This window comes from Gossypium raimondii, chromosome 3, assembly GCF_025698545.1.
Source record: "Gossypium raimondii isolate GPD5lz chromosome 3, ASM2569854v1, whole genome shotgun sequence".
Lineage (NCBI taxonomy): Eukaryota > Viridiplantae > Streptophyta > Magnoliopsida > Malvales > Malvaceae > Gossypium > Gossypium raimondii.
Window position 1 is genome coordinate 25,400,861 of NC_068567.1, and position 13,123 is coordinate 25,413,983.

Here is a 13,123-nt window from a genome sequence, read left to right on the forward strand (position 1 = left end):
TTCAGTAACTCGAGTCGTGGCATTGTTTTACGAAATAAACTTGGGGGCAACATGTTGAACGTAGATCCAGATGCAACGCATGCATCCGAGTTCCCTGAGTACGCCGATATAGTACCTGCTCATCGATTGGCATCAAATTCGTAGTTGGACGAGTTGTTCGTTGGGTAACAGTTCGAGAATAAGGCAGGTTGTGTGTTTGCCATCAAACAGTACAACATGAAGTTGTCGATTGATTAGAAGGTTGCAAATTCTACACTAACATTATATGTTGGAGAATGTTAGAGAGCCGGTAATAGGTGTGGTTGGCAGGTTCGGGTTGCATTTATACAGATGACTCAACAATGGCAAATACGAAAATTAGAAGGGCATCATACATGCACTATCGCACGTATGTCTCAAGACCATCGGAAATTGGATGCCAAAATTATTTGCAACTGCATCATGCCACTAGTGAAAGAGAGCCCAATCATTCCTGTGTCGACATTGATTGTGGACATGCAAGCTCGATTCCAGTACAAAGTTTCATACAGAAAAGCGTGGTGGGTGAAACAAATGGCCATGCAACAATTGTATAGTGACTGGGGTGAGTCATACAATGAACTTCAGGGTTGGATTTCAACGATGGTGGAGTACATCCCAGGAACTGTCGTAGACTTGTAAACGTTGCCTTATAGAGGCCCGAATGGACAATTAAAACTGGGGAGAAGAGTTTTCTGTCGACTGTTCTGGATATTCGATCCGTGTGTTAGGGCCTTCTCACACTGTAAATTACTAGTGCAAGTTGATGAAACATGGCTTTATAGAAAATACACGCAGATACTTCTAATTGCGGTTGCACAAGATAGTAACAGAAATTTACAATGGATCACTTTCGCCATCGTGGAGACAGAGAATTCCGAATCGTGGGCATATTTCATTCGAAACTTGCAGAGGCATGTTGTCAAGCAAGAAAACATTTGCATTATCTCTGACAGATTGAAGGGCCTTGTTACTGCGATTCAGCAATCTGAGGTTCTGTGGAGGTCTGTTTACTGTATTCATCACATCGCAGTTAACTTCTACAATGAGTACAAGAACAAAGACTGGCACAAACGAATCGTAGACATTGGTAAAAATATAGTATTTAAATTTGTATTTGTAAATATTTCGAGTCTATTTCCTAATTGGGATGGTAGCGTGTTTTATTGGAATACATACGTAGGATATGAGCTGGAAGCACACCGATTCAGACATAAGTTGGCGAGGTTAAAGATTGATATAGTGGGGTCCAAACATTCTCTCAGACAGTGGTTGGGTAGAATGGAGTAGTGACAATAGGCTCAATATTTTGACGAGGGGTATCGATACGGTCATATGACAACTAACTTTTTTGAGGTCGTTAACTCCGTCTTGAGGCGTATGAATCACTTGCCAATTTCAGTGGTTTTTTCAGCCACATTTTACAGGCTAGCAACCTTAATGCAAAAAATAGGGTTGAAACAAGCAACACAGTTGGAGGCAGGATACGTGCAGGTCGAAAAAGTCAGGGATGCCATGAAAGAGAATGCTCAAAGGGCTAGGTCGATGAATGCAGAACTATATTCCTGAAACTTGAAAACTTTGTGAGTGACAGAGTACATCGGTTGTCGGTTGGGGATCCTATCACGGTCCTACGGAGTTGATCTCCAAAATAGACGGTGTGAGTACAGGATGTTCCAAACACTGCGATACCCGTGTGCGCATATGGTTGCAGTGTGTGCTACCTACAGTTTGAATGTCGAACAATATATCAACGATGTGTACACACTTTACGTATTTAGGGTAATGAGTTCCCTGTATTAAGGGATGTATTGACATGAGAAGTGCAACCGCCTGCGTTTAAGATGTTGCCAGATCGGTCACTATGTAGGAGAGTTAAAGGTCGACCAACAACAATGATGATTCAGAACTACATGGATATAAGAGAACAAGTCGATCCAAAGCGTTGCACCATATATAGAACAGTTGGCCACAATCGGAGCAAGTGTCTCCATGAAAATGTCTATATTGGTCAATCTTCACGGTCTGAAAGAAATTAAATGTTGTACCCAATGTTTGCAATTTATGGTCTTTTGGAAATAAAGTTTGTATTGTTTAGTGTTAAGCTTTTATTTAAAATTAACAGTTGCAACTTTTAATACTTTAAAAGATTATAAATTATACAAAAAAAAGACTAATACATAAGTTGTGGAATTATAAACCAATACAACAAATATTACGTAACACTTGAAATTTACATAACTAAAACTTGGAAAGAACCTGGAGTGGTATCACTGTTCGGAGTATAGCGGTTTAAGAGCCTTCATTGACAGGGTGGATGTTGGGGTGTACTGTACACATCAAGAGGATCTGCAGTTGGATCGAACATGTCCTAAGGCGGGGCGGAGTACATGTTATTACCAAACATATCAAAAGATATTGGTGGTTGCTCTGGGTGAAATGATCTCGAACCGCTTATGTCTAGGTGATATGAACACGAACTTTTCATGTCCGGGTGATATGAACTGCTCTATGACTCATCATAAAAAGCGTCAACCCATTCGCCTGATGTGTTCAAAGTTTGGTCCTCTGAGTCGAGCTCTGCCATATGTTGATTTTCTAGCTCCCTCATAAGTTGATTTCTATAGCCGTGATTCGGTACTATCTGCATGTATTCAGTCATACCATCGAGTCATGTACCACTGCATGTATTCAGTCGATGGGCTGAAGTCAAACATACAAGGGTGCATCTCAGGCCGCCTATCGTATCAGGCATTCCATAGTGCTACATAACATTGATGTTCCACGCTCCAATCTATTATATGGTCTTACCGTGGACATCAGCAAATTGTTGTGGCTCGACCGACACAAACTGTCTACACCCAAATTGTCGCATAACTCGATCGTCGTTGTACCACTCAACAATTGAGAAGTTGAGCACCGGCGTGTTAATGCATCACACATAGGCTTTGGCATGAACCCACTGAGGAAAAAGGGTTACAATATTCGGTGCAGAATACGACATCCACAAGAACTGCACAATATAACATAATGAGTCAAGTCACATCACATACTACAAGTGGATAAGTTAAATCAAAGTTACTTAAACCATATTAATATACATATTAATTTCTTTCCGATAGACGCCTCTATCATTTGGCTGTAAATGATTAATGTTTGGCTCAAAACAAACACGTTAGTAGTTAAACTTGAGAAAATATTATCCACACTTATGAGTCGTTAAATGTTAAGTGTAATTTTATTTTTACCTATTTACAAGTGGCAACGGATATGGTTGGTGCCTAATAGCCACTAGAAACAACATCCTGTATAGAGCCTAGGACTGTAGCAGACCCAGACAACCAGCCATGTTACTAACCCCATGTTTTGTTGCTCGACAAAGCTCATTGTACAATATGGCCAACACTGTCGATCCCCAGTTGTAACTACCGGTACGACAGAAATCCTCCAATAGAGGCAAGTACTTTAAGTGGATCCTATTGACATGTTGTTCGACATAAGTACCCCCGATCAACTGCATAATATAGGCTCGAGCAGCACACATCACCTTGTGCTCAGTGGCAGTGCTCGATAACTCCTTAAAATTTGCTCTCAACCATGCCAATGTCAAGCATGTGAAATTCTGTTCCCCATTACTAGGGGACTATCCACGCAATCTGTGGCATAGTACTGAAGGTTCCAACACTTTGCTTCGACCCGTGACCATAGCACCGTCAACTCGTAACCGAACTTGCATAGCGACGTCTTCCAATGTTATAGTGCACTCTCCACACGTTATAATGAAGGTGTGGGTCTCTATACACCATTGCTCAACCAAGGCGGATATTAAGTTCACCCTTAGGTTAAACCTTCGGATCAATGCGACTTCCCCAAGTGTCACCAACTTTAAGTATGACATGATCCACTCGTCCGGATCGTACTTAGGAAAATGAAACCGCAACGTCAAAACCCGATACCCATCTTGTATGGTAATTTTTTTTTATAAAAATATGATAAATCAATTATCTATATAATTTAAACATAAAATTATATACTGAAAAGTAAAATTGAAAGGTTAAGAAAACAAAAACATCACACTTATACTATACCAACGTAGCCATTCTAAGTACGTTTTATTTAAGTTAAATTAAATAAGTAATAAAATATTAATAATCGAATGAAGATTTTTCATAAAATATTAATAATAACACATAGAAATCAAATGTGATTATTATGTCCTAATCATAGTTAAGCATTAAAACTATGGCAACCATATAACTACAAAAGTACATAAAAAAAACAATAATGTCCTTAAAAACATAGGTGGTATGGGTAAATATAAAAATAAAAAAGACTTATTTTATTGAATTGATATTTATAATAATGTATAGAGTTTTACATATAATATAAACTAGGCATATTCAAGCTCGAAAATTTATCTTACATAAGAGAACTTTATAATAAAAAATATATTCACTCGTTAAAGAAAAATATAACTTTTTGTACCCCACAAATAGAACCAAGCACAATAAAATGCAAAATTAAGGAAGGTCGTCATATTAAAAAATTAATATATAAATTTATGAATGTGTCATAAATTAAAAAAATATATAATTAACACGTAGAGATCAATTTCATGCAAAAAAAGAGTTAAAAAGGGATAATAATAACCACATAGAGATCAGTTTTATGTAATCAAAACACGTTGAGCAAAGTAGTGCATAGTAAGAAAAAAACGAGAAACTAAAACGATTTTTTTATTTAATTTATAAGTAATTTTACTACTTCATTGATCCTCGATGAAATGTAATCCGTATTTGCTCCAGAAGACATTTTAATATTTGCATAATTTAAAAAATACTTAAATTAAATATAATTAATTATTATGTTACAATTACTATAAAATATAAAAATACAAAATAAAAACCAGAAATAACTTACTTTCTTTTTTTCGCTTTTCTTCCTTCCTTCTACAAATAGTGAAGGGGGACCAAACCCCACCTTCTTAAATAAGACTTCATCTTTTCTTTTTTAACTAACAAATAGGCTAATGACTGGTCACATCGTTGATATCACTGACACGATGTGACCAATTATAATATATATTTTTAATTTTCTAATATAAATTTTTACTTTTTAATATATATTTAAAAAGTCATAATTTTTTAACAAATAAATATTTTTTAATAAATAAATCATTTTTATTTTTTCCAATAAACTCAATTTTCACTTTTTAAATAAAATATTATTTTAAAAATTTTAAATAGAATATTAAAAAGTTTGAATATCTTTAAAATAATTTTAAAATCATAATTTAAAAATTATATTTAAAATTAAATAAATATATTTTTAAAATTTTAAAATATACATTAAAAATATTATAAAAAATAATAAATTTAAAAGGTCATATCTTTAAAAATAATATATTTTAAATGTTTTATATTATTAAAAAATATATTTAAAATTTTATAAAACCAATAATAAAAAAATAAAAGACAAATAAAAAAACTTAAAAATAAATAAAGAAGAAACTTAAAAAGAAAAAAAATGAAAAAGGACAAAGAATTAGAAAAGGTAACGTGAATGAAAAACAAATATAAAAATTTTACCTGTTTCAATAGGTAAATAGGCAGACAGGTTACTGTCTTGGAATCTGGTGGCGCCAATTTATTTGGCTCCACCAGAAAAAGGTAAAATTGCTTAAACCGTCTATACTTTCAAAAAGTACAATATTTCTCTAGTATTTATACAAGTGACTCTATTCTATATGGCTCCACTAAAAAATAGATTTTTAATGCAAATTGTTAACGTGGCATGTTGGTGGCGCCAAACACTTTTAAATCATTTAAGTAATTAATTATTTTTTTGAAGTTACTTTTATAAAAAAGCGAAACATTAGAATTAATATTATAAAAGAAAGTAAGGGTATGTTTTGATGCAAAATTTTACAACTCATAAGATTGTTTTAAATGCTATTTAGTACTTTAGAATGCATCACATGTATTTTTATTATTTTGTTTGGATATATAAATTTAAAAAAAGACTATTAAAATTTCATGAGTTAAAAAATAAACGAAAGAAAAATAATGATATTAAGAGTATACAATATGAATATTATTAAATTTGTAAAAATATAAAAACAATTTTAATAACACAAAATATATTAGAATTAAGTAAAACGACATTTTGAAGCTTAAGTGTTTTTTTCTACAGTATTAAATGAAATAATGTTTAGAGTTTTGAAAAATCATAAAAAATTTTGGTGGAATTTGAATAAATAAATTGAGTTACTTAAATCCTATTTGAATTTCTTTAAATTATTTTTACAAAAACTTTTTGGTTGAATATGGAAAAGAAATGTTATATCAAAATGATTGTTGTGTTATAATCTTTTATGTAAAAGACAATAAACAATTTATATTTTAATTAATCATTTACTTTTCCAGTTTTCCTTTTAACTTTTCCACAAGTCATGAGACTCAGGACAAACAAAAAGTAACCTTTATTTTAAAAGAAAATAGAGGATACTAAATTGTACAAACACAAAAATGTTATCATTTCATTTTATTTTACCTCTTTTCTCATAAGCTATACTTTCCGTTTGTTTTGTTTGGATAATTCAAATTAAAAATAAAAGAAAAGTGAAAGATGTTTTACTTTGTTTGGTAAAATTTTGGAAACTTAAGTAAATAATTACTTTATAACTTCCCAATCATATCATTCTTATAAAATAACTTACCTAAAACGTTTATATGATAAAAATGATATTTTGAATCTTAAAGAAAACATTACCCGAACTTCTCCCTATAATTTGAGTAATTAAAAAATGAGTAACTCAAGAGAAAGTAAGGATATTTAACGATAAAAGTATTAGGGAAGACCCTGTATTTAGGGATGGATTGTATTCTGGCCGCTACTAAAAAATTGACAAATTAACCTTTATACATTTCGAAACGTGCAAATTAGCCCATCTGTTAAATTATTCTGTTAAATGGTGATGTGGAACGTTAATTTAAATGGTTAATTACTAATTTGGTCCCTTAACTATAGCTAAAACATCATTTTGATTTTTTTAAAATTTTTCTTAACAATAATTCTAAAAAATAAAAATCTTAAAAATAAATATAAAATAATAAAATATATTAAAAGTATGTTAAACTATTTTTAAAAATAAAATTATAAATAAAAATTTTTAAAATTATAAATACAAAACTTGATTGAAGTAAAAAAATCAACTAAAAGTTTTGGTTACTCACTTTCAAATTTCTTATGCTTCCGTTAATATTCAGTTCTATCTTCATTGTACATGCTTCTAACTAAAAAGTACATAAAATTTATTTAATTTTACTTTCTTCTACTTTAGTGAATACTCATTTTCACATCTCCTATTCTTTCGTATCTCTTGATAGTGTATAAAATTTTGATCACTCATTTCGTGTCTCCTTAGCTATTACAAACTTTTGATTTGAAGATCTTATTGTTTAATACCCTAAGAAGCTTTAATGTTTAAGTTAGTGGGTTTAACAATTTATGTGTTTTGAACTTTTAATATAAAGTTTTGAATTCTAATCAAGGACTCCATGGGTTTTAAAATTTAAAAAAATAATGTTTTAAATTTATGAGAAGAAATAAAATATAAAAGTGAAATTTTAATTTAAAATAAAACTCCAAAGCCATCATCATGTCTCCAGAGGTGGAGAAGTAGCGAAAGGAGCTCGTTGTCTTCATCTTCTTCTTTGTCGCCAAAGAGAGACGCAAAATTGCAAGATTTTGTTTACTGCAAATGTGCTGTTTCTTTGGTTTGATTGTATTTAATAGTAATAAAATCATGATTTTATTGAAATGAGTGTTTTTAGAATTACACTCGAGAGTGTCTTCAACAAGTAAGGTTAGTGTCTCATTGCATTAGATAGTTTTCATCAAATCGAGAATTTTATTGAAAATAGAAATGTTTCTCATTATTGAAAGAGAGTTCAATTTTTCAAGAAAAAAAAAACACCATGATTCACCAAAAAGAGTTTCTTTGGATGTAAGTTTTATCTTTAATAAAATTTGATTTAATTTTGTTTTAATAAAATCTAGTTTTGATTTCTTAAGGGAAAAAAATCTATAGCAGATTTACTTTTAAATATATATATATATTACTGTAATTTTTATTGTAATTTTAAAAAAATTAAAAATATTTTTAGAATTATGGTTAAATTTAAAAAAGTACTTATAGTTCAATGGCTAATTTAGTAATTAACTATTTAAATTAGTGTGCCACGTTGTCCTCTTAATGGTAGTTAATAGACAAGTGATCAAAATGTAACATATTGATAATGTTAGTGACTATTATATAACTTTTGAAAGTTGGGTGACTGAAATATAATTTGAAACAAAGTTTAGGGACAATTGGTATAGTTTACCTTAAATTTTTGTGTTCTATCCAAATTTTTAGAGTTCTTTTACAAGTGACTTACTAGAGTTAGCTCTTTTCTTATTTTAATACCTTACTGTGTTAGTCGGTAAGTTATAAAGGGCTAAAATGATTTTTTAGAGTTTGAATTTTTAAGAATTAGAACTAAAATGAAAAATGTTGTAAACACTGAGGGCTATATTTATTGAGTTTTTAACATAATTTTCAACATAATTTTTAATAATTTATATTTATTTTAAATATTTTATAATTTTTTAGAATTAGTGTTAAGAAAATTTTTAAAAAAATCAAAACAATATTTTAGCTATGGTTCAGGGACCAAATTAGTAATTAACCATTTAAATTAATGTTCCACATCATCTTTTAAGAGACAAAAATTTAACGGAGGGGCTATTTTGTACATTTTAAAATGCAGGAGCAGCTCAAAGTGTATGTGTTGGACAATGTGGAACAGTTGACGGGTAGAGATGATGCCATTGAGACTATGGTGGCGGCCTTGAAAGGGGAGATTGCGGAGCTCAAGGGTGAACTCACAATCTACAAGGCTGCTTTGGGCAATGGTGGGTTAGCTGCTGTCGCACCCAAGCCCAATATTGAAGTTCCCAAGCCCAATGAGTTCAAGGGAACAAGGTTTGCAAGAGATGTGGACAACTTTCTATGGGGAATCGAGCAATACTTTCGTGCCAAAGGCATCACAGAGGGTGTCACTAAGGAACTACTGCTGCGATGTGTTTATCTGACGTTGCTTTGTTATGGTGGCGTCGTAGGTCCACTGATATGAGACGTGGTGGGACCGAAATCGAAACTTGGGAGAAGTTTCGATGTGAGTTCAAAGCACAGTTTTACCCAGAGTATGCCGAGGATGAGGCTTGGGCAAAGTTGCGTCGACTTGCGCAACAAGGCACTGTGAGGGAGTATGTGCAGGAGTTTAGCGAACTTATGCTTTAAATCTCAGATATGGGGAGAAAGAGGCATTCTTTTATTTCATGGACGGATTAAAACCATGGGCGAAGTAGGAGTTGCAACGCCGAGGAGTTCAAGAACTCACCAAGGCTATGTTCGTAGCAGAATCGCTTGCTGAATTTGGTGGGAAGAAAGACAATGCCAATTCTTCTAAGCCCAGATTTAATCAAAAGAGTAATAATGGGGGGGATAAAGAAAGGCCCACTAGGAACGGCAACGGTAAGAAGCCTTGGGACAAGAAAAAGAGTGGGCCTATAAGTTGCTTTCACTGTGATGGTCCACATATGATCAAGGACTGCCCAAAGAAGGCCGCTCTCATGGCTATGGAAGCAAAGGGGGAGTTCGATGTGAAGGATAACAATCTTGGCTCGATACTAGGGGGTGTCGAAGATAGAATGAGCCATTGTTTGATGTTTGTAGACATCATTGTGGCTGGCAGAAAATTGAATGCGCTCATTGACACAGGTGTTTCTAATTTATTCATGTTCGAGGATGCTGCTTGTAAACTGGGGACTCAAGATAGATAATGAAGTGGGTCGGATCAAAACAGTGAACTCATAAAGTGTTCCAATCAAAAGGGTTACAAAGGGAGTGGATCTTCAGCTTGGTAAATGGTCCGGAAAGGTATCCATTAAGGTAATACCGCTTGATGATTATGATTTTGTGGTTGGACTAAGCTTCCTAGATCAGGTTAATGCTCTTATTGCCCCTTCGAGCAATTACATGGTGATTTCGGACGCGAAACATCAATGCATGGTGAAAGTGACAAGGAAAAAAAGCTTTGAGGGAAAAACACTGTTAGCAATTCAGTTTGCTAAAGGTGTACGTAGAAATGAAGTCTCATATTTAGCAACCTTAAAGATCGAAGAGACCGCTGAGTCTGTTAGTGAAACCCCGAAAGAAGTGGGTCAATTGTTGCAATTATTTCAAGATGTAATACATGTTCAGTTGCCTAAAAGTTTGCCTCCCAAGAGGGAGGTGGACCACAAAATCGAGTTAGTGTCCAATGTGGTGCTGCCAGCAAGGGCCCCCTATCGTATGTCTTCACCAGAATTAGAAGAGTTGCGGAAACAATTGAAGGAACTTTTGGATGCGGGATTCATTAGACCATCTAAATACCTATACGGTGCCCTAGTGTTATTCCAAAAGAAACATGTTGGGTCCTTGAGAATGTGCATCGATTATCAAGCTCTAAATAAGATCACTGTGAAGAATAGGTACCCTATTCCTCTTATTGCAGATTTGTTTGATCAGCTTGGTAGTGCAAGATGGTTTACCAAGTTAGATCTGAGATCAGGGTATCATCAAGTTCGGATAGTCGAGGGAGATGAACCAAAGACAGCTTGTGTGACACGGTACGGTTCGTATGAGTTCCTTGTGATGCCTTTCGGACTCACGAATGCCCTAGCTACATTCTGTACCCTAATGAATAAGGTAGTTCAGCCATTTCTTGATCGTTTTGTGGTTGTTTACCTTGATGATATTGTGGTGTATAGCAAGTCTCTTGAAGAGCACATGGGACACTTGAGGGATGTGCTCCAAACTTTGAGGGAAAATGAGCTGTTCATCAAGGAGGAGAAATGCTCATTTTCCCAACAAGAGGTGTCATTCCTAGGCCATATTGTGGGAGGTGGTAAGATCCGAATGGATAAGAGCAAGGTTCGAGCCATTTCAGAGTGGGAGCCTCCAACTAAGGTAATGGAATTGAGATCTTTCCTTGGGTTGGCAAATTACTATCGATGCTTTGTTGAAGGCTATTCTAGAATTACCACTCCCTTGACGGGCATGTTGAAAAAGGGGAAGGTATGGGATTGGAAACCGGAATGTGAGAAGGCTTTTAATCAATTGAAGCAAGAAATGACGAGGGAACCCGTACTTGCCTTGCCAGATTTTGCGAAGCCTTATGAGGTACGCACGGATGCATCAGATTATGCTATAGGGGGAGTGCTGATGTAAGGTGGGCACCCAATTGCTTTCGAGAGTCGAAAGCTTAATGAGATGGAGCGTAGATATACGGTCCAAGAGAAAGAGATGACTGCGGTAGTACACTGCTTGCGCACATGGAGACATGATCTATTGGGTTCCAGGTTCGTGGTCCTTACCGATAATGTTGCCAATAGTTATTTTCTAACCCAGAAAAAGTTGTCTCTCAAGCAGGCTCGTTGGCAGGTTTTACTAGCGGAGTTTGATTTTATAATGGAATATAAACCAGGAAGTGCCAACATTGTGGCTGATGCACTCAGTCGAAAGATGAAATTCGCAGCAATTAGTCAACCTGATGGTTCCTTGTTGGAACGCATTCGAGAGGGATTGTCCCATGATCCCACAGCCAAAAATTTGATTGAGTTTGCCAATGAGGGAAAAACAAGAAGATTTTGGCTTGATGGGGAGCTGTTATACACTCATGGACACCGCCTTTATGTGCCCCATTATGGGAAACTCTGTAAGGAAGTCATGAAGGAGTACTCGAAATGGGCAGGCCATCTAGGGATGCATCGCACTTTGGCCCTTTTGGAGGAACGTTATTACTGGCCTCACATGGGTGCTGATGTGGAAACCTATGTGAAAACTTGTCTAGTGTGCCAACAAGACAATGTTAAGTTAAAGACTCCAGCCGGTTTGCTTCAACCCTTGCCAGTTCCGAAAAGGCCATGAGAGAGTTTATCCATAGATTTTATTATTGGTTTGCCTAAGTCTGACGGGTTTGGGAGTATTCTTGTTGTGGTGGATAGGTTTTCAAAGTATGCGACATTTATTCCGGTGACCAAGGAGTGCCCTGCTGAGGAAGCAGCTCGGTTGTTTCTTAGACACGTGGTGAAATATTGGGGAGTGCCACTGTCTATTATCAGTGATCGAGATGGGCGATTTACGGGCTGATTCTGGACGGAGTTGTTCATGTCAATGGGCTCAGATTTGAACTTCTCCACGAGCATGCATCCATAAATCGATGGGCAAACTGAACGAGTAAATGCCTTGTTGGAAACATATCTTCCCCACTACGTAAGTGCCACACAAAGGGATTGGCCAAAGTTGTTGGATGTGGCCCAATTTTCATACAACTTGCAGTGAAGTGGGGCCACGAATCAAAGTCCATTTGAAATAGTGACGGGTCAACAACCACTTACACCAAACACTGTTGTGACCCATTATACAGGACCAAATCCGGCAGCCTATCGATTCGCAAAAGATTGGCAAGAGAAGAATGACTTGGCTAGAGCTTGTTTACACAAGGTAAATAAGCGTAGCAAGAAGTGGGCTGATAAAAAATGAAGGGATGTACAATTTCAAGTGGGTGACTCAGTCCTCGCTAAAATACACTTGATTTTGCGATATACTGGCTTGCACAAGGGTCTTGTGCGAAGGTATGAGGGGCCGTTCAAAGTTGTGAAAAGAGTAGGCAAGGTAGCCTACAAGCTTGAGTTGCTAGCAAAACTTAAAGTCCACCCGATCTTTCATGTAAGCATGCTTAAGCCATTTCATGGGGATCAAGAGGATCCAAATCGAGGCAAGTCCGAACGAGCACCGATGGGGGTAAATGTGTCGTATGATCGTGAAGTCGAAAACATTGAGGCAGATCGGGTAATTAGACAAAAGTACCACCGACCACGGCATGAGTACTTAGTTCGATGGAAGGGACTTCCTGATAGCGAAGCAAGTTGGGAACCTGCCGATGCATTGTGGCAATTCCAAGGGAAGATTGATCAGTTTCATAAGGAGGATGCAACGAGGGCGTCGCTAGAACAA